At 35.6% G+C, this 19,580-nt stretch overlaps 1 long non-coding RNA gene across 1 annotated transcript in view; it reads left to right on the forward strand.

Annotated features, from left to right (window-relative positions):
* Positions 1-19,580, forward strand: part of LOC137654309 (uncharacterized) — a 108,578-nt gene that overhangs the window by 60,264 nt on the left and 28,734 nt on the right. Inside the window, exon 3 of the long non-coding RNA XR_011046586.1 lies at positions 16,618-16,710. This is a non-coding gene — a long non-coding RNA (uncharacterized lncRNA). The remainder of the gene's footprint in view (positions 1-16,617; positions 16,711-19,580) is intronic.

Below are 19,580 nucleotides of genomic sequence, written 5' to 3' on the forward strand. Positions count from 1 at the left end.
TCTGAAGTATCCTTCCACTCCCATCTGTTTATAGTCTTTTTATGCAAGTTTATACCGGCAAATTTTCTTTCTTCGACAATCCATCGTCTTCTCTTCCTTTCCCTGCTTCTTTTTCATTCTCTAGAAACCCGTTATGTTATTCATAATGTCCATCTATTATCTCTCATTCTCATTATATGTCCTTCCCATGTCCATTTATTTTTCTTACCTGTTGTGAAAATATCCTCTACTTTAGTTTGCTTTTGTATCCATGTTGCTCTTTCTCTGTCTCTTGAGTGTTAATCCCATCATTATTCTTTCCATAGCTGTTTGAGTTGTAACCAGCCTATGTTCTAAGGCTTTAGTAAGGCTTTAAGTTTCTGATGCATAAGGTAATTCTGGTAGGACCACCATCTGATTAAATACCTTTCTTTTCACAGGAAGGTCATTTTACTTTTCTTAATATCATTTTGTTCACTATATATATTTGTTTTCAATAACTTATTCTAAATTTTTAGAATCGCAATTATTTTGGATTTAGAGGCACCAGTAGTTTACTTTCAATTAGCACCGTGAAATGAGGAAACATCAGCTAGTGGGTCAGATATATTTTGATTACGACCTTATCAGGAAGAATATTAAAATGGGATCTCGTTATATGAAAATTTCTAGTACTAACTATTTTAATTAGTTTTATGGAATGCCTGTTTTAGAATTCCTAACATTTTGAGAACAAGGGAAATTTAAGATGTTTTAGCCAGAAGAACGTAGAATATTTCTAACGTTATTTCTTGGTTAAGTTTCTTTGATGAAATAGATGTTTTAAACTAGGAATAAGTCTACAATCATTTTAAAACAAAGAGAAATTTATTTTAGTGGAATTTTAGGTAACTTTTATCTATATTTTCAGATGATTTTAATATAAAAAAATTTTAGTTTATCAAATATAATCTTATAATTAAATCGCAACGCTCAATTTGACGTAGTTTTAATATAGATTTTGTGGAAGGAAAACTATTTTCATTGGCTTACCTCAAGAACTTCGAAACGTTTCAGCCGATGGTCATTTTGAAAAGTTTTATTACCGAAGAATATTTTCACCCGGAGGAATGTTCATAGGTTTGGGTGCGCACGACTTTTCATCCGTTACATTCCGCAGGACTTTTCGTATGATTTTTTTATATGAGAATTTACGGGGATATCTTACCACAAGAATTTCTGAATGGATTTAATTCAGTATAATTTCTGTTTGTTTCGACTGTTAGGTCATTTAAATAGTTTCACTTTATAGGTTAAGCTTTCAGAACCGGAGTAGCTCCAACTCGTGGGGCTGGATAAGCTCTCCTTTTTAATGATAAAAGTACCAGAGTAGCCTAAATCAGAACGTGTGACCATAAGTTGATGTATGATAAAATAAAAATCAAATCTATTGTGGTTTGAAGAGATATTTCTACATAGATAAATTTATACGCATTAATGGGAAAAGGAACTGTAGAAACCTATATCCTATTTATATTTATCTTGATAAGTCACCTCAATATTTTCCTACATCCTAATCTCGATAAGTCAATACTCATATCACGAACGATGAAATTATTCGATATACTAAAAATATATTCATTAAGATCTTATAAGTGACGACCGGAATTCCCGAGATAAAAATTTGGGTAAAGGTCCTTCTCTCATTTTCCCCCCTCTTCGTTCGTCTCATTTAACTGTGGGCAGAAAGTGACTTTTCATAAAGAAATGTGGCTTCTTGCCTCGGAAGAGAAAGAGTGAGAAAGGAAAAACTTTTTCTTTATACCCAAATGGTTACACTAAATAGTTTTCCATAATCAACGAAATTAAATTCAACGAAAAAATTCCTCGGGAGCATCTTCGTAATTTGCTGGTGTCCCTTCGCTGTGGCAGAATTCTTCGTCCGTCAGGTAGCGAGTTTTAAAAGGGTCGAGCGAATGCTTGTGGGGCAGTTGGTGGGCCATGTGCCCTCACCTTCCCCTCCTCCCCCACAGACACCTCCCTTCTCTCTCGTCTTCCTCTGCCTCCTCCCCTGCATCCCTCATTTGGGGTTTCGCCTATAATTTTTCCCTCTAATTGTAGCTTCTGGGCGATCGAGAATATTAGATTATTGGATAACTCTCGGCGATTTAATTAATTAATAAAAATTCAATCTGGTTTGGAGCTAAAGTGAAAAAGAAAAAGTTTGACGTCTTGGCCCGAGAGAGAGAGAGAGAGAGAGAGAGAGAGAGAGAGAGAGAGAGAGAGAGAGAGAGAAAAGGGGGCAATATGAGGGTAGGAGGGGGGAGAGGGGGAAAACGAGGGGACGACCCCGTGGTTTCTTGAACTCATTAGATTTTATTGATTTATATAAAAGAAGGAACTCATCTAAAATCTTGACCCGGTATCTAATATCACGAGAAGCGAAGATGAAGACTTGTTTTGTTCCATCTTTTAGAAATTTTGATAAAGATCTGACGGATCTGTTGTGTATGATTGACAGGCAGCAAAACCAGGGACGCTATAACATTTCAACAGATTAAGGATTATATGAAATGGCGTTGTTTGTTTTTAATGAGGAGACCAAACAATTCCTTTGAAACAGGTGGCCATTAGTGAATGAAGATTCACAGATAAAATAAATGAATCATTAAAAAGAAGCGGTACAATTTCTTCTAATCTAGAAATGAACAAGCAAGTAAGCAGTCTACGTTTTTTTTACTAGCCTAAAAAAAGGATATTTTCCTTGTCAATCATTCCATTTAAATTTGAAAATTAAGAGGATGATTTTATATATCCCGTTTAGGGACAGTTTTATAAAGTTATACAATATTTTCATTGCTCCTTGAACACCAAGATGTATTTTTAATCCCCATATATCAAGATATTGTCCTCCCCTTTTATGTTTGGTTAGGTTTCTGAGTATTCTATCTTTAAACCGCTCTCTTAATAAGGATCATCCCCTTTTATCCACATCTCAGTCGGATTATAACTTATGGCCGGACTAATAGTCATTAGGAGGAATTAAAATGCATTTCCATTGGATTTCTTTTGTATTACTGTTACTGTACGAGACTATTATTTCTGAGCATTCAAGCTAAGTTTCTTTTATTGAAAATAATTTATTATACGATTGTTAGGGATGACAAGCATAAGATATTTTTTTTTTTTTTTTTTTTTAACATCTGTTGATACTGTATGTTGATGTTTCGTATAGCTTCTCTAACCTTTATGTGTCTTATTGTTTTTGCAATTTCGAGAAAAAAAAAAAAACTTTTATTCAAGATAAACCTTTATAGATTCCATCAAAGCATCGGTTTTTTTTTTTTTTTTTTTTTTTTTTTTTTTTTTTTTTTTTTGTAAAATGTACCTTTAGGGTAGTGTGGATTTTTTCTTTTTTATCATTCCTAAAATTCTAAAATGTTGATAACCAAGTGGGGTATCATTAAAAACCTCTCTGATATCATTGGAAAATTATTTACAGTATATGTATATATTATAAAATGTATATATATATATATATATATATATATATATATATATATATATATATATATATATATATATATATACTGTATATATACTATATGTACATATATCTTACACATTTAGATAATTGTAATGTGCATATATATATATATATATATATATATATACATATATATATATATATATATATATATATATATATATATATATATATATATATATATACACATATATACACTGTATATACAGTATATACACACACACTAAAATTTCTTAGCGGAGTATTCGATGAAAACTTATTTTCAATATGAAGATTTCTTGAATGTACTGTATATTAAATATTTGCTCCTAGTTTCCTGTAGAAATTAGTGAAGGAAAAAATCGCAGCATTTTCCCGTTCAACATAAATTAAGAAGCTTACGTCATTCATTGGTATTAATCGTTTTATGTAAGAAGCCAGGTGTGCTTCACGAATGTCATTTGCATCTGCTCTCAGCAGCTCTTTCACATTTCTTCTAGAATAATAACTCTGCGTGGAAGGCTTTATGTGTACCTTGAAAGAGTATTGACTAGTTAAAGATAGACGGGAATGAAATGTTTTCCTTGTAGTTATCAAAAGGGTCTAAAGCAAACAATGGACTATAGTTCTTGAAAAGTAATTCGTTCTCGTCACTGACCTAACCCTTTTTGGATCACTCCCTTGCCGTTGCTATTCGGTAGATTTTGCTTTGGAAATTTATTATTATTATTATTACTATTATTATTATTATTATTATTATTATTATTATTACCTGCTAAGATACAACCCTAGTTGAAAAATCAGGATGATATAAGCCCAGGGGCTCCAACAGGGAAAATAGCCCAGTGAGGAAAGCAAAAAAGGAAAAGGAAATATTTTAAGAAGAGTAATAACATTAAAATAAATATTTCCTATATGATTTATAAAAACTTTAACAAAACAAGAGGAAGAGCAATTATATAGAATAGTGTACTCGAGTGTACCCTCAAACAAGAGAACTAACCCAAGACAGTGGAAGAACATGGTACAGAGGCTATGGCACCTCCCAAGACTAGATAACAGTGGTTTGATTTTGGAGCGTCCTTCTCCTAGAAGTGCTTCTTACCATAGTTAAAGGGTCTCTTCTACCCTTACCAAGAGTAATGTAGCAACTGAACAATTACAGTGCAGTAGTTAACCCCTTGAGTGAAGAAGAAAAGCTTGGTAATCTGTGTTATTGGGTGTTTGAGGACTGAGAAGAATATGTAAAGAATAGGCCAGAATATTGTGTGTGTGTATAAGCAAAGGAAAAATGAACCGTAACCAGAGAAGAGGATCCAATGTAGTACTGTCTGGCCAGTCATAAGACCCCATAACTCTCTAGGGGTAGTATCTCAACGGGTGGCTGGAACTTTAATGTCGTACAGTACGTATATTCAGTCGTACACGATACTCGATCTCAGCATATAGTGTTTTTCTATCATCCATTGAATAATATAGCGTACTACTTAGGGTTGGACACATGCATGTTTGATAACCTTAAAAATTTCTCAGGAAATGTTTTCCGCCAATAATCTTTGTTAGGAAACATATTTCATTGGAAACGGAAGTAGTTTTTTAATTCTATTATTATTACACTTAGAGAAAATTGCCAACCTAAAGTAAAAATAAATTCCTGAACCTGTTATACAATTGTAAAATTTGTACGGAAAATCACAGCCTTTTGGCTGGTTCGGCTGAGAATTTATACAAAAAATAACTCCTTCAAATTATGTTTCAAGAGAAATAACATAGTTTTCAGTTAAAAATATTTCTATAATTATAAGGAAATACCCGGAATCCGGAAACTAGCAGCTTAAAGAAAAATAGGATAAATAGATTCCAAATTTTCATTAGTAAAAATCGCCATTTAATTTTCATTTCTTGGCCTCTGTTTTCCATCAATTAATAAGGCAGAATTAGGCTAATCCGGTCAATATGGTCTTCAATTAAAGGTAAGCGTTTGTGTAAGGTAAGGATATTTATGGATGTTATGAAAAATATTTTGTTTTTTACAGAGAGAGAGAGAGAGAGAGAGAGAGAGGGAGAGAGAGAGAGAGAGGGAGAGAGAGAGAGAGAGAGAGGGAGAGAGAGAGAGAGAGAGAGAGAGAGAGAGAGAGAGAGAGAGAGAGAGAGAGAATATCGTGTACCGGGAAAGCAAAAATTATTTTGAAAACTTTAATGGTAATTCCATGTAAGAGTAGAAACTAACCATAGAATATACTGAAATTCATGTATTTTAATTTAACCTTAAATGTTGAGGAAAATGTTACGAGAAACGTGTTTTTCTTACTATTGTGGTGAAAGAAAATTTACATATATTAATCGGCAAATGTTCTGAAACCGCCTTTAGAAACTGTCTTTACACTTATTCAAGTAAGTTGCATACAGTAAATTGTTTGATTTCCTGGTGAATTTTGAGTGATTGTTTGAAAACACATGCAGTGTATATAAGTTTGTGTTAGAATTGAATGGGAGTGTCAAAATTTCCGTTATTTCCCTTCATTTAAAAGAATTACTTAGCGAATACAGTTATCTTACGAGGTCTTATATTAGTCTTTACTAAGTCCATACCGTCTTACGAATCCTGTGTGGTTTTCATGTTGAATTGGGTTAAGGTTAAGAAAGCGAAACATTGTGATACGGTTAAAACATGTTAGGATGTATGTGGATTTGATGACGAGGTTGGATTGTGCAAATCCAGACGATAATTAGGCATTCATTTATGATAATTTTGGGAAAAATTCACAGCGAAGCCCTTTTATAAAACGACGTTATATCGGTCACTTGTTAGGCATTATCGAGGTTATATTGGTAGTTTGCAATGCAAGTTTTGCCAGGGCCAGCTTTTCTCTTTTAATGAACTACATAGAATTTAGAGTTCTTTATATATATATATATATATATATATATATATATATATATATATATATGTATATGTATATATATATATATATATATATATATATATATATATATATAATGTGTGTGTAAATATTACATATGTATATCTACATAAATGTACATAAATATTACATATGTAAATCTACACACACACACACACACATATATATATATATATATATATATATATATATATATATATATAAATATATATATATATATATATATATATATATATATATATATATATATATATATTGCACATGTTTATGGCCAAGATACTAGCTACAGAGGGGGAAGAATGACTGTTGGATATATTAAGAGCAATATGGGAAGAGGAAATAATGCTTAAAGTTTGAGAGGAATGTCTAAGATTATACTCTATTTAATTAAGCAAAAGTGTGATATTATGGAATTTGGTAACTACAAGGAAATTAAACTAACAGAGCAAGATTTGAAAGGTCTTGAGAGAGTACTTGATAAGAAATTGCGAGAAAATGTAAAGCTTGGGAAACAGCAGTATGGGTTCATGATGACGGGGGGTGGGGGGGGGGGTGGAATTTGGATGCCATTTTTACAGTAGACAGTCACAGGAAAAGTAGCTAGACGAAAACCAGAAGCTCTTATGGGCCTTTATAGATGCAGAGAAGGCTTATAATATGATACTAAGGGAAATGGTGTTTAGGTCGTTGAGCAAGTGGAAGGCCCCAGTGAAGTTGGTTAGAATGGTAGATATAATGTACAAAAGAACAAGGACAAAAGTAATAACAGCAGTTAGGGAAACGGAAACCTTTGAAGTTGGTGTGGGATTACACCATGGGTTAGCATTAAGCTGGTTTTTATTTTTAGTGGTCATGTATGTGTTAAGTGAAGAGATCATAAATGAAGATTTGTGGGAATTGCTCTATGAAGATGACTTTGTGATTACCACTGAAAATGAGGAAGTCTTACAGGCAAGAGTTGTAGAGTTCCAGGATACTTTGGAAAGGGGTGGATTTAATATAAAATTCGGTTAAGATTAAGGTCATGATGAGCAGTAAGGAAGGTAGGGACAGGAGAGCCATACATGAAAGTAGAGGATCGGTTATAAAACAGGTGGAGCAGTTTAGATTTTTGGGATCTACTGTAGGTCAGGAAAGATGATGTGAGGCTAAAGTTGAGAATATGATAAAAGCTGACTTGGGGAAGAGGAGTGAGGTAGCGAATCGGTATGTGAAAGAAAGTGCCACTCAAGCAAAAAGTCAAGATATATAGTACAGTAATAAGACCAGTGTTAATGTGAGAAACTTGGACTCTTGAGAAGAAAAGAGGAAGCAAAGCTTGAGGAAACAAAAATAAGGATTAAGGACGAGCCTCTGGAGATGGATTATGAGAATGTTACTGCTTGAAAGATTGAAAAATAATAAAATAAGAAGAATTGCAGGCATAGTAAATATTACACAGGTGATGATAGTCACGACTGAAATGGTATTGATACGTGTTAAGGATGGATGGTGGCGAGGAAGTGAAGAGGGCTTAGGAGGAAGCTATTGGGGGGGGGGGGGGAGATCGAGAGGGAGACAAAGAGCTAGATGACGACATAAAGCGAAGGATGAACTTGAGAAAATAGGTTTGGGGGAAGAGGATGCCTTTGATGCATTGGAGAGGGTGCATAAAGCTTGCCACACACTGAGTCGGAACGGAACCGCCACCGAAGCCTCAGAACAGAAACGATGTCCAGCGCGCACACTGAGCCAGAAGCCACAGAACGAAACCGACGCAGAATTTTATATAAACGAAGGAAGTTTTCCTTAATCATACCTGAGTTTTTATTTAATTGATGTTACAATGATTAGATATTCTGTATATCAATCTTTTATCGAATCCGTAAGCCAGATGTTTATATGTTTTCAAAAAAGAAATAATAATAATCATAATAATAATAATAATAATAAGTATTAATAATCACTCCAAAATTCTTTGTATTAAATCATATGTTCACATCATTGTTATTAAAGTACATTCGTCAAATTTCTGACATCAGCAAAAAAAAAAAATAATAATAATAATAATAAACAAAAATAAATAATAATCACTCCTAAAATCTTTGTATTAAATTATATGTTTACATCAATGTTATTAAAATACATTCGACAAATTTCTGACATCAGAAAAATATTGGTTGCTATCACACTAACCTCCGAATTCCTCAGCAATCCTCTCCAAAACAACCGCTGCAGTCGTTCTGCGCATGCGCAGCCTGTTAGGCGCCACCGACGCTTCAGAAAAAATATCTTTCAAAGAATACTGCGTCGGTTCCATTCTGTTCTGGCGTGTCGGTTCCGTTCTGTTCTGGCCCAGTGTGCGCAGTCAGGTAAGAATGCATGCTTTCGATTTCTATTGGACGTTTCGGTTCTGTTCGGGCGCGTCCGTTCGGGCTCAGTGTGCAGCAAGCTTTAAGCAATCCACCCATTAATGTAGGGATAATGGTAGGAAAGAAGAAGACTGCACACACACACACACACACACATATATATATATATATATATATATATATTTATACATATAATGTATATGTATATATATAGTATGTATGTATATACTGTATACATGTAATATAATTATATATAAATACTCGTTTATGTATATGTATAGAGTTTATATAATGTATATATTTTGTATATATATATATAAATGCATTTGTAATAATATATGTACATATAAATATTCTTACATATACACTATATATATATATATATATATATATATATATATATATATATATATATATATATATATATATATATATATATATATATATTTATATAATATATATATACTGCAAGACATAGGTCTCAAACATGTCCTTCAACTCGCGTCTGTTTATGGTCTTTCAGTGCCAGTCTATACCGGCAAATATTAGCTCCTCAATCCATCACCGTCTTCTCTTCCTTCCCTTTCTTTTGCAATATATAAGGACCCATTTAGTTATCATTAATGTCCATCTATTATCTGACGTTCTCATTATATGTTCTGCTCATGTCCATTTCTTTTTCTTACATATTGTATGGATCGGATAGATGCAAAGTCATCAAGTGCCACATGAATACTTTATTGAGTAACATTCAACCTGTATACAGGTGTCCAAATTACTGTAAAACAAACCCCCAAATTGTTAAACAGATACTCAAAATGTAATCCTAATAAAATATGCAAAACAACACCGATATTCGTAGAATCAAATTTAAAATGAAAACAGTTTTTTTGTACACAAAACACAGCAATAATACTAACTCCATTACAATTACAAAAGTACAGTATATCCAACTATAACATTTCCAAATCCATCATAAATATAAGAACATATGAATAATCAATACAGTAACTTACACCTTGGCGTTCCATATCAAATTCCCACACATGCTTAACCGGTGTAATGTTGGCCCTACACCTCTGCCAGTACACTCAGGACGTATTACCTCTTTAAATAAATAAAAACAAAAATCAGCCTACATTTGCGCACCTGGTTAGGAGGCTAACCGACACCTGTCAACACACACCGAAATGACGGCCGGCAGCCCACCTTCTACATTCCCCAACAAAACACCACCACCTTGTGCAATAACTTGTCTCTAATATTATTCATAATTTGTTTAACATTAATTTTCTGTATTATATAATGTTACAAACAAAATATACAATTATAAATAAATATGATTACGTCATACACTCCCCCCACCATAACTCATCATTCACCACGCTCTTCAACAGGAAGTAAAACTATCAGTCTATGAGTGGACCGTTTAATTAACATAACGGTTTGACCTTTGTACTGTGGACCTGGCTTAGGCACTTTATACCTCAAGGTTATATCTCGTACTTGACCATCACTTCCAGGTACAGCTACGGCAACTTCGGCCATTTTCCATGCACCCTTTACAATATTGTTTTCCTGTATAAGTAAAATATCACTTGGTCTTAAATTCCTACGCTGAGTATGCCATTTTTGCCTAACTAAAAGTGAGGAAAAATAATCTCGATGCCACCTCTTCCAAAAAGAATTTACAATTTTCTGCATCAACTCAAAATTTGCCTTTGATTATTACTTTCATCCCATAATCCACTTGGGACTCTGACACCTGTATATAACCCAGCAGTGCTTGATCTGAAATCCTCACCGTGATATCATTACATTAGCTTCTACAATACTTCTTTTAGCCGTTTCAACTGTCGATACACTTGACAGTATATCATCAACATACGAGTTGCGATTGATCATCTCTGCAGTTAGGGGAAGGGATTCATCCATCTCGGTGGTTTTACATAAGGCCATCATCGCTATTATGCCACTAGGTCTATCACCAAAGGTCACAGCAGTAAGCACATAGTGATCTGGCTCTCTGTCAGTCTATAAGTCCCACCACAAAAACCTATGAGTGTGTTGATTAAGTCCTGAAATTCGTACCGAGTTATACATTTTCTTAATATCTGCTACGATGGCCACAGCATGCTGCCTAAAACGTATCAATATAGCAATCATGTTGTTTAGCACATCAGGGCCCTTTGCAAAGCAATCATTAAGTACGTGACCAAGGTCAGAGGAAGAAGAGTTGAACACAATTCTCAAAGGGGTAGAAACAGAGTCTGGCTTGTGGATTTCATGGTGGGGCAAGTAGTGAATGGGACCATTATAACTACTTATCCCATTTACGTTCAGTTTTCTAGCAACTCCCCTATGAACCATATCTAAAATCTGATCATTATATTTTTTAGAGTAATCGCTCCCGAGCTTTATTAACCTCTGTTCAGTAGATTTTAGTCTTCCATATGCAAGGGAAACATTATTAGGGAGCTTGTTAGGATCCCCAATCCGTGGATAGCTTGCAATCCAATACCCCTTTATTGATCATAATGAAGTCCCTCTTCTATCTGTTTTAATTCCATTTCCTCCTTCAAGCTATGTTCCCCACTCAATGAACACTTCCCACATTTACAACCACTACATTTAGGTATACATGAAGTTCCAAAATTTTCAACTGAAAAAAGTCTTCTAACTGTTTTGAGAGGGTCTCACTTTATCGTGGTATGATGTCATTGACCTCAGTAGCTACAGTCATATGGCTAATCTTTACCGGTAAGGCACTATTGGTACCCATATTCTTATTCATAACTGGATATGAACCTCTTACACACATTCCAAAATTGTTTTACATTAGCTGTAAGGTATCAATGGTTCTAACCACTAGAGGTATCATGCTACTGTGATCCACGCCAATTAACAAATCTACTTTTCCTGTTGGCTGACAAATTTTCAACTCCTCTACACCAAACAATTTAGTTATCAATGTGGTGTCAAATTCTGCAGTGTCAGATGTAATTTCATTGATACCACAAGCTTCAATAGTCCATTCAGTACCTGTCAAATCAGTAATTGGCACATTATAAATTTTAGTGTCAAACAGCTCAGTGCTATTCCCAACTTTAGTTACAGTGAGACTTAAATCTTTAACTCTCAAACACAACTTGTTGGCCATCTGATGCGTAATCATGGTTAAATTTGAACCTGGATCCCACAATGTTGCCACCTTTTGCCCTTTACTCTGCATATGTCCAATCATCAACAATACTCTCTCCCTCGATAATAAGTTAGTTGATCCCTGTACGCGACTGGTGAAATTATTTTGTACAAACAAAGAATGGAGAATAGGGTGGTGAAGTCTGCCGCATACTTCATTATTTTGATCTTTAACATGACGTAACTGTTCAAACAGTCACTACTGACATGTCCGTTTCGTAAGCAGATGAAGCATACTCTATTGCTTTTTAACAGCTCATATTTAGATTTATTATCTAAGTACTGAAACCCTGAACAATCCAAAATGCTATGGGAAGCTGTACTATGAAACCAACAGTTCTTATTAATGTTAGGTGACATGTTAGGTCTACTCCTAGCTTGACTTGATAAGTTTGAAACAATTTGGTTCATGTTTGCAATACAATCATTTAATTGTTATTGTTGTGACTCTTGGTTTTCTCTTAACTGCTTAATTGCTTCATTCAAGTTATCTGATTAACAGTGATCTTCATGAATCGCACTGTGCACTGCTACCCTATCAGTGGTTGTACTTGACCTCACTCCTTCCTGCACATACTCTATTACCTTCCTTTTTTCTTCTAAAAATTCTAATAATTTTTCAAATTCCTTCTCACTTTGGGACTCACTAGCTTTCAAAACCCATTCCCTTTTCAATGTTGGGGGTAAGATCTTTTCTAAGCTAATTACAGTAGTGTTATTCATTTCTAATTTAAGATCTAACTTACACATATCAAGCCATCCCCTCTCCACAGTATTCACCAATTCCACAAGTTTTTTGTTGTTGCCTTCTGGCAGAGGGTTAAGGGCTCTTATCTCGCACAAAACAGAGTCCACCACCTTTGTTACATTTCCAAATTTTTCATCAAGCCTGGCCATCATCCTATGGAAATCATCCTCAACCCCAAGTACCACTTTCAAGGCTTTGCCTAACAAACACTGCTTAAGGACACATGGATCCTCCCCATAGCTCTTAATTATTAATCTGTCAAAGTCCTTTCTAAAGGAGGGGTACAGTCTTATTTATCCATCAAATCTAGGAGGTTCAAGCTTCTTAACTATAAACTTTGTGTTGTCTGTTTTTTGCTTACCCTTCTCACTGTCTATTTTCGCAAGTACTTGAGAATGTGCCTTACATTTTAACCTATACACTTCAATTATATAATCTTCAGCCGATTTTAATAGGCTAACATAATCCTCATGAGACTCATCAATGCACGAAATAAAATCATCATTAGCATTTTCTAACTTCTTATAGGCGTCACAGACCTCATCAAGTGCAGGCTTCAAAATCTCTGTCGATCCATCTTGCTTCACACTCTCGTCGAACAATTTCAGGGCTCGGGTGAATTTCCTCCTCTTTGATGTACGCACTGTCTTGGCTTGATCCATTTTGACTAGAAGGGATGTGTAGAATGTCCAATCAAAGTTCCTTCAACCATGGGTAGCAGGTGCTGAATTATATGGATCGGATAGATACAAAGTCACCAAGTGCCACGTGAATACTTTATTGAGTAAGATTCAGCCTGTAAACAAGTGTCCAAATTAAAACAAACCCCTAAATTGTTAAACAGATACTCAAAATGTAATCCTAATAAAATATGCAAAATAACACAGCGATATTCGTAGAATCAAATATAAAATGAAAACATTTTTTTTGTACACAAAACACAGCAATAATACTAACTCCATTACAATTACAAAAGTACAGTATATCCAACTATAACATTTCCAAATCCATCATAAATATAAGAACATATGAATAATCAATACAGTAACTTACACCTTGGCGTTCCATATCAAATTCCCACACATGCTTAACCGGTGTAATGCTGGCCCTACACCTCTGCCAGTACACTCAGGACGTATTACCTCTTTAAATAAATAAAAACAAAAATCAGCCTACATTTGCGCACCTGGTTAGGAGGCTAACCGACACCTGTCAACACACACCGAAATGACGGCCGGCAGCCCACCTTCTACATTCCCCAACAAAACACCACCACCTTGTGCAATAACTTGTCTCTAAAATTATTCATAATTTGTTTAACATTAATTTTTTGTATTATATAATGTTACAAACAAAATATACAATTATAGATAATTATGATTACATCATAGACATATTAGAATATCCTCTTACTTTAGTTTGCTCTCGTATCCATAGTGCTCTTTTCCTGTCTCTTAGTTCTTAGGGTTATTCCCATCATTCTTCTTTCCATAGACTTTGAGTTGTAACTAGCCTAAATTCTGAGGCTTTAATGAGGCCTCAAGTTTCCGATGCATATGTCAATACTGGCAAGACCATCTGATTAAATGCTTTTCTTTTTAGAGAAAGTGTCATTTTCCTTTTTCTCATTTTGTTTACCAAACGTTTTTCTTCCCATGCTTATCCTTTTAATTTCTGTTTCATGTGTTGAGGAAACACTTACTGTCTGTTCTAAGTATGTATATGCATTAACAATCTCCAGAGGTTCGTCCCTAATCCTTATTTGTTGTCTATCAGCCTTTTCCTTGAACATTATTTAAGTTTTACTTCTGCTTTCTCTTTTCATACTTCTATCATATTTTGCAATTCCTCTAATGATTCACTAAAAAGGACTATGTCATTGGCAAATCTTAGGCTGTTAAGGTATTCACCATTAATATTAACTGCTACAGTTTCCCAATCTAAATTCTTTAAAAAATTCTTTAAGGAAATCTTTTAATAATTTAAGAGAGATGTTGTCTCCCTGTCTAACTTCTATCTCAATTGGGAATTTCTCACTTTCTTATGTAGTTTTAAGATTATTGTACTTCCTGTATAAATATCGTCAAGGGGTCTAACATAAGATTCATCTATTCCTTGTCCTTGAAGGGCATATGATTACTGCTGAAGTTTTTATAGAATCATAAGCTTTCTCGTAGTCTATAAACGCCATATATATTGGCTTTTCCTTTTATGTTGATTTTTCCATTAGCTGGTTAATTAGCTTACATGGATATGTTCAGTAGCTGAATACCCGTTTCTAAATTCTGCCTGCTTTCTTGGTTGATTAAAGTCTAGCTGGCTTTCTATTCGATCTAATTTGATCTTTGTAAATATTTTTTATATTAGTGAGAGTAGACTTATTGTGCGATAATTTTTCTTTTTTATGTTTCAGTTGTAGGTATAAAGCATTTTCGCAGACATTTTGCATTAAGTTGAGCCAGTGATACTAGTACGAAATCTCTTCCATCTATTATTGAATCAATTGTTAGGCTATCTTCTCCAGCTGCTTTACCTCTTTTCAGGTCTTTTAATGCTTTCTTTACTTCTAATGTTAAGTCTGGTACCAGCTCAGTTGTTTCAATATTTCTATTTGCACAATTAATTCTGATATCACTCTTGTAAAGCATTGTATAAAAATCCTCGAGAAATTTTTATCCCTTCATCTCTTGATATCTCCATTTTCTTCTCATAAAGCAAACATCAGTTGGCGCCGTGTTCCAAGTCTTCTTTCCATCAATTTGATGCTTCTTCCTATCCTTAGTGTTTCCACACTTTTGGTCTGATTGTGTTTGCGAATATCTTGGGTTTTTAGTTTGTTTTTCATTTTCCATATATTCGATTTTATCTCTCTTGCATTTTACCCTCATTTCTAATCTTTTATTTATTAGGCCTTTGGTCTTTTCTGACAGTTTTTCTTGATCTTGTTTAGGAACTTTTCCACCGATCTCTTGTGTTTATTCCAATACATTTTTTTTTTAAGATTACTGTTTATTTCTTTCTTATGCGTACACACACAGACACACACACACACACATATATATATATATGTTTGTATATATATATATGTATATATATACAGTATATTATAAATAGTATGTATATATATGAATAAATAAATAAATAAATATATATATATATATATATATATATATATATATATATATAAATAAATATATATAATGTGTGTTAATTTGTGTTTGTGAGAGAGAGAGAGAGAGAGAGAGAGAGAGAGAGAGAGAGAGAGAGAGAGAGAGAGAGAGAGAGAGAGAGAGAGTTACAAGGATTTTAGATGTCTCAAAGACTTTTTAGTCCATCCGCGGAGACTCCCTTTGCTCTTTGGTTGAACGGTTTAGTTTAAGCATTTAGAGTTCTTACGATCTTGTATAACTTATTCTTGAACTCGTTTACCATGTTACTGTTTACTACATCCGCTGGAAGTCCATTCCAATTATTCGCTATATTGTATGTAAGGAAATTGCCACATTGAGTGGTGCATCTTTTCAATTACAGTTTGTATCCGTCACCTCTGGACTGATTTGTGCTAAGCGTGAGTAGATTGTCGTAATCTACATTTGTTATTCCTTTAAGAATTTTTAATGCCTCTAGTAACTGTCTCCTTAGTCGTCGAGTTTGTAGATCAAATAAGTTCAAACATTCCATCCCCCGTATATATCTAAATTGCCGTAGTGTTGGAACTATAGTTTGGTGGCCCTTGCTTGTCCTGCTTCCAGTCTATCTATATCCTTCTGAATACTTGGAGCCCAGAATTGGATTCCGTATTCTAGATGGGTCTTACTAGTGATATGTACAGCTGTAGTACAGTGTCTTTGTTTCTGTATTTGAATTGTCTTTTTCTGTAACGTAATAGTTTTTGTGCTTTCTTTTCAGATTTTATGCTCTGTGTGGTGAACTTCAAATCCTTGCTGATGATGAAACCGAGATCTTCCACGTGGCCCACACTTTCTATTTCATTACCCAGGAGTGAGTAATCTGATTGTGGGTTACTAAAACCTATGTGCATAACTTTAGATTTCCCCTCAGTTGAAAGACATTTGCCATTTTCTGGACCATTCTCCTAGCTTCATTAAATCCTCTCTTAAGACTTCTACGTCTTCACAGTTCGCAACATTTATGCCTAGTTTAGTATCGTGTTTTGGCTATCCTACTAGTTAATCCTAAATCTGTATCGTTAATGTAGATCAGAAATAGCAATGGTCCAAGGACGGATCCTTGAGGTACTGCGCTTGTAACAGCTGCCCACTCTGAAGCGTCTCCATTGAAAACAACTCTCTTTTCTGTTTGTTAGCCAATCTTCGATCCATTCAGCTAGCTCATCAATATTCTTAGTGCTCTAATTTTGACCATTAATTTTTCATGTGGAACTTTGTCAAAAGCCTTTTGAAAGTTTCGGTATATAATGTCTATTACCTTGCTTTTTTTTATAAATGGTAAACATGTCGAAAAATTCTAAAAGATTTGTGACACATGATCTCTTTTGTCTTAATCCATGTTGGCTGTCTACCAGAAGATTGTTTTTCTCTATATGTTCTACTATATAATATACTATAATTGATTAAAAAATTTTGTATGGTACTGAAGTTAGACACACACGCCTGTAGTTGCCAGGTTCTTCATTTAGTCCCTTTTTGTAGATTGGAGGAACATTGCCTAGTTTCATCTTTGTGGTGCCTTTCTTTAGTTGCCTGTCATTCGGAACATATTGTAGAAGTGTAGGGTTATCTCTTATTCTAGTTCTATAATCTTTCATGGAGGAATATCATCTGGACCTGGTGGCTTAGACTTACAGAGTCCTTTTATTTTCTTTTTGACATCATCCATTGTAAAGGTGATTCTATTCAATGGTTGTGGCCCTTCATATTTGATAGCTGGTTCGGGGAGGGTCGTTGATTCTTTCCTAGTGAATTCAGTTGTAAAATAAGCATTCATCAGTTCGGGTTTTTTCAAATCATATGTTATAAGATTACCTTTCGAGTCTCTTGATGGGCCAATGTAATTTTTGATTGACTTTCTACTGTTTACTAGCTGAAGCCACTCCTTTCTCTTAATTGATCTTGACCTTTCTAGTTTATCTACGTTTTGGCTTAACTTCTTGTGCTTGGAAAGGTCATGAATTAAAGGCTGTGGACCCATTTATTTGTGTGTGTGTGAGAGAGAGAGAGAGAGAGAGAGAGAGAGAGAGAGAGAGAGAGAGAGAGAGAGAGTGTTTCTCTGTATGTAACACATTCAGCACACAGCTGGATCTTCGAGCAGGGAAATTAACCAACTTTGTTTCAGATTAGTTTATTGTACCAACCGTGTGTCACACGATCGTACATAGTAACGAATTTTAATTTTTTGTATGTGTTAAGCTTGTATCTTCGCTCTCCCCTCGCCCTCATAGGAACCTGAAATAACATGTCTGTTTTTCTCACCATTAACCGTTAACCGGTGAGTTTGTCGGTTGAACATGAAATTGCCTGTTATGTTTTGGATGATCTTTTTGCCTGGAGTTTATGTATATATAAACGGATGTTCTGTAATAATGTTTACTCAGTTGGTTTCATCCTGCCTTTGAGTCACAACCTTCTCTCGACCCGTCACATTGGTGACCCCGGAAGTCGACTCGCTCCTCTCGCCTTCCACCCCCCCCCTCGCCCCTCCGTCATTGGCGGACTCCACAGAAGTTGGCGGCACCCCATTGAAACTTTCGTCGTTCGGCAGCGGAGAGGCGTTTGCTTGGTTTCAGCGCGCAGAAGTCTAGTTCCGCATCAAGGGCGTGACTCGCTCAACCACCAAAGCAGATCATGTTCTTCCGGCAATACCCGAGGACACCTTCCCGGAAATATCCGACTGGCTTTGTGAACAAGGAGACACTTCAATAGCGTATGACGCCCTCAAAACATACCTTCTGCAGCAGTACTCGCCGTCGCCAGCAGCCCGTATAGCAAAGCTTTTTCAGTTCTCTCAACAACCGTTGGGGGACCAAAGGGCTTCGCTCGCCCTCAGGGAAATGACCAGTATTGCTCACATGCAACCTGTCGCAGACAGCTCTCCTCGTGAGGTGAACCTCCTTCATGCCCTTTGGATACGCCGTTTACCCGAACCTGTAGAGCTGCCAAACCCGATGTCGATAGTTTACCCATAAAGGAACTGATGACCAAAGCCAACACCCTTATGGACAGCCACTTCACGACCTTCAAGACCTCCATCACCGCCTCCACTCCTGACAAAGAGGACCCCTACTCAACGTCAACCGAAGCTGACATGAATGTCGTAGGACATACACGCCTACCCTGTGACGTGACGAAGCGGCGACAAGGCCACTCATCACCCACCACTTGCTCGCGCCCCAACCAACGACTTCTACAGCCACCTACTGCGTCCCATCGGCTGCAGTTTTGCTAGTACCACTACAGATTTGGGGCAGCCGTGAAGAAATATGCCAAGGATTGTCAGTGGCCAAAAACCGTGTAAGTAGGCCATCGCTCGTGGCGGTGGCCTCCCATGTTTCTAATCTTTTCTCTTTACATGATGCAGGAACGGGCGTGCGATTTTTGGTAGACACGGGTGCTTGTCATTCTCTTTTGCCAAGGGAACTCTTCAGGACACGACGTAGTCTGTCTACGTCGGCCTGGTACCTGCCAACGGATCTGTGATACCCAACTAGGGTTACGAGAACCTCACATTATCGTTTGGAAATGGTAAATTTAATTGTAAGTTTCTCGTTGCTGACATCACATTGCCAATCCTCGGTGCGAATTTCCTCTCTCATTTCCACTTTTTGGTTGATGTCGCCCACTGGCAATTGGTCAACGCAGACTCGTACTTTTCGACACCTCTTCAACCTGCCC

This window comes from Palaemon carinicauda, chromosome 15 (assembly GCF_036898095.1).
Source record: "Palaemon carinicauda isolate YSFRI2023 chromosome 15, ASM3689809v2, whole genome shotgun sequence".
In the NCBI taxonomy this organism is placed as follows: Eukaryota; Metazoa; Arthropoda; class Malacostraca; order Decapoda; family Palaemonidae; genus Palaemon; species Palaemon carinicauda.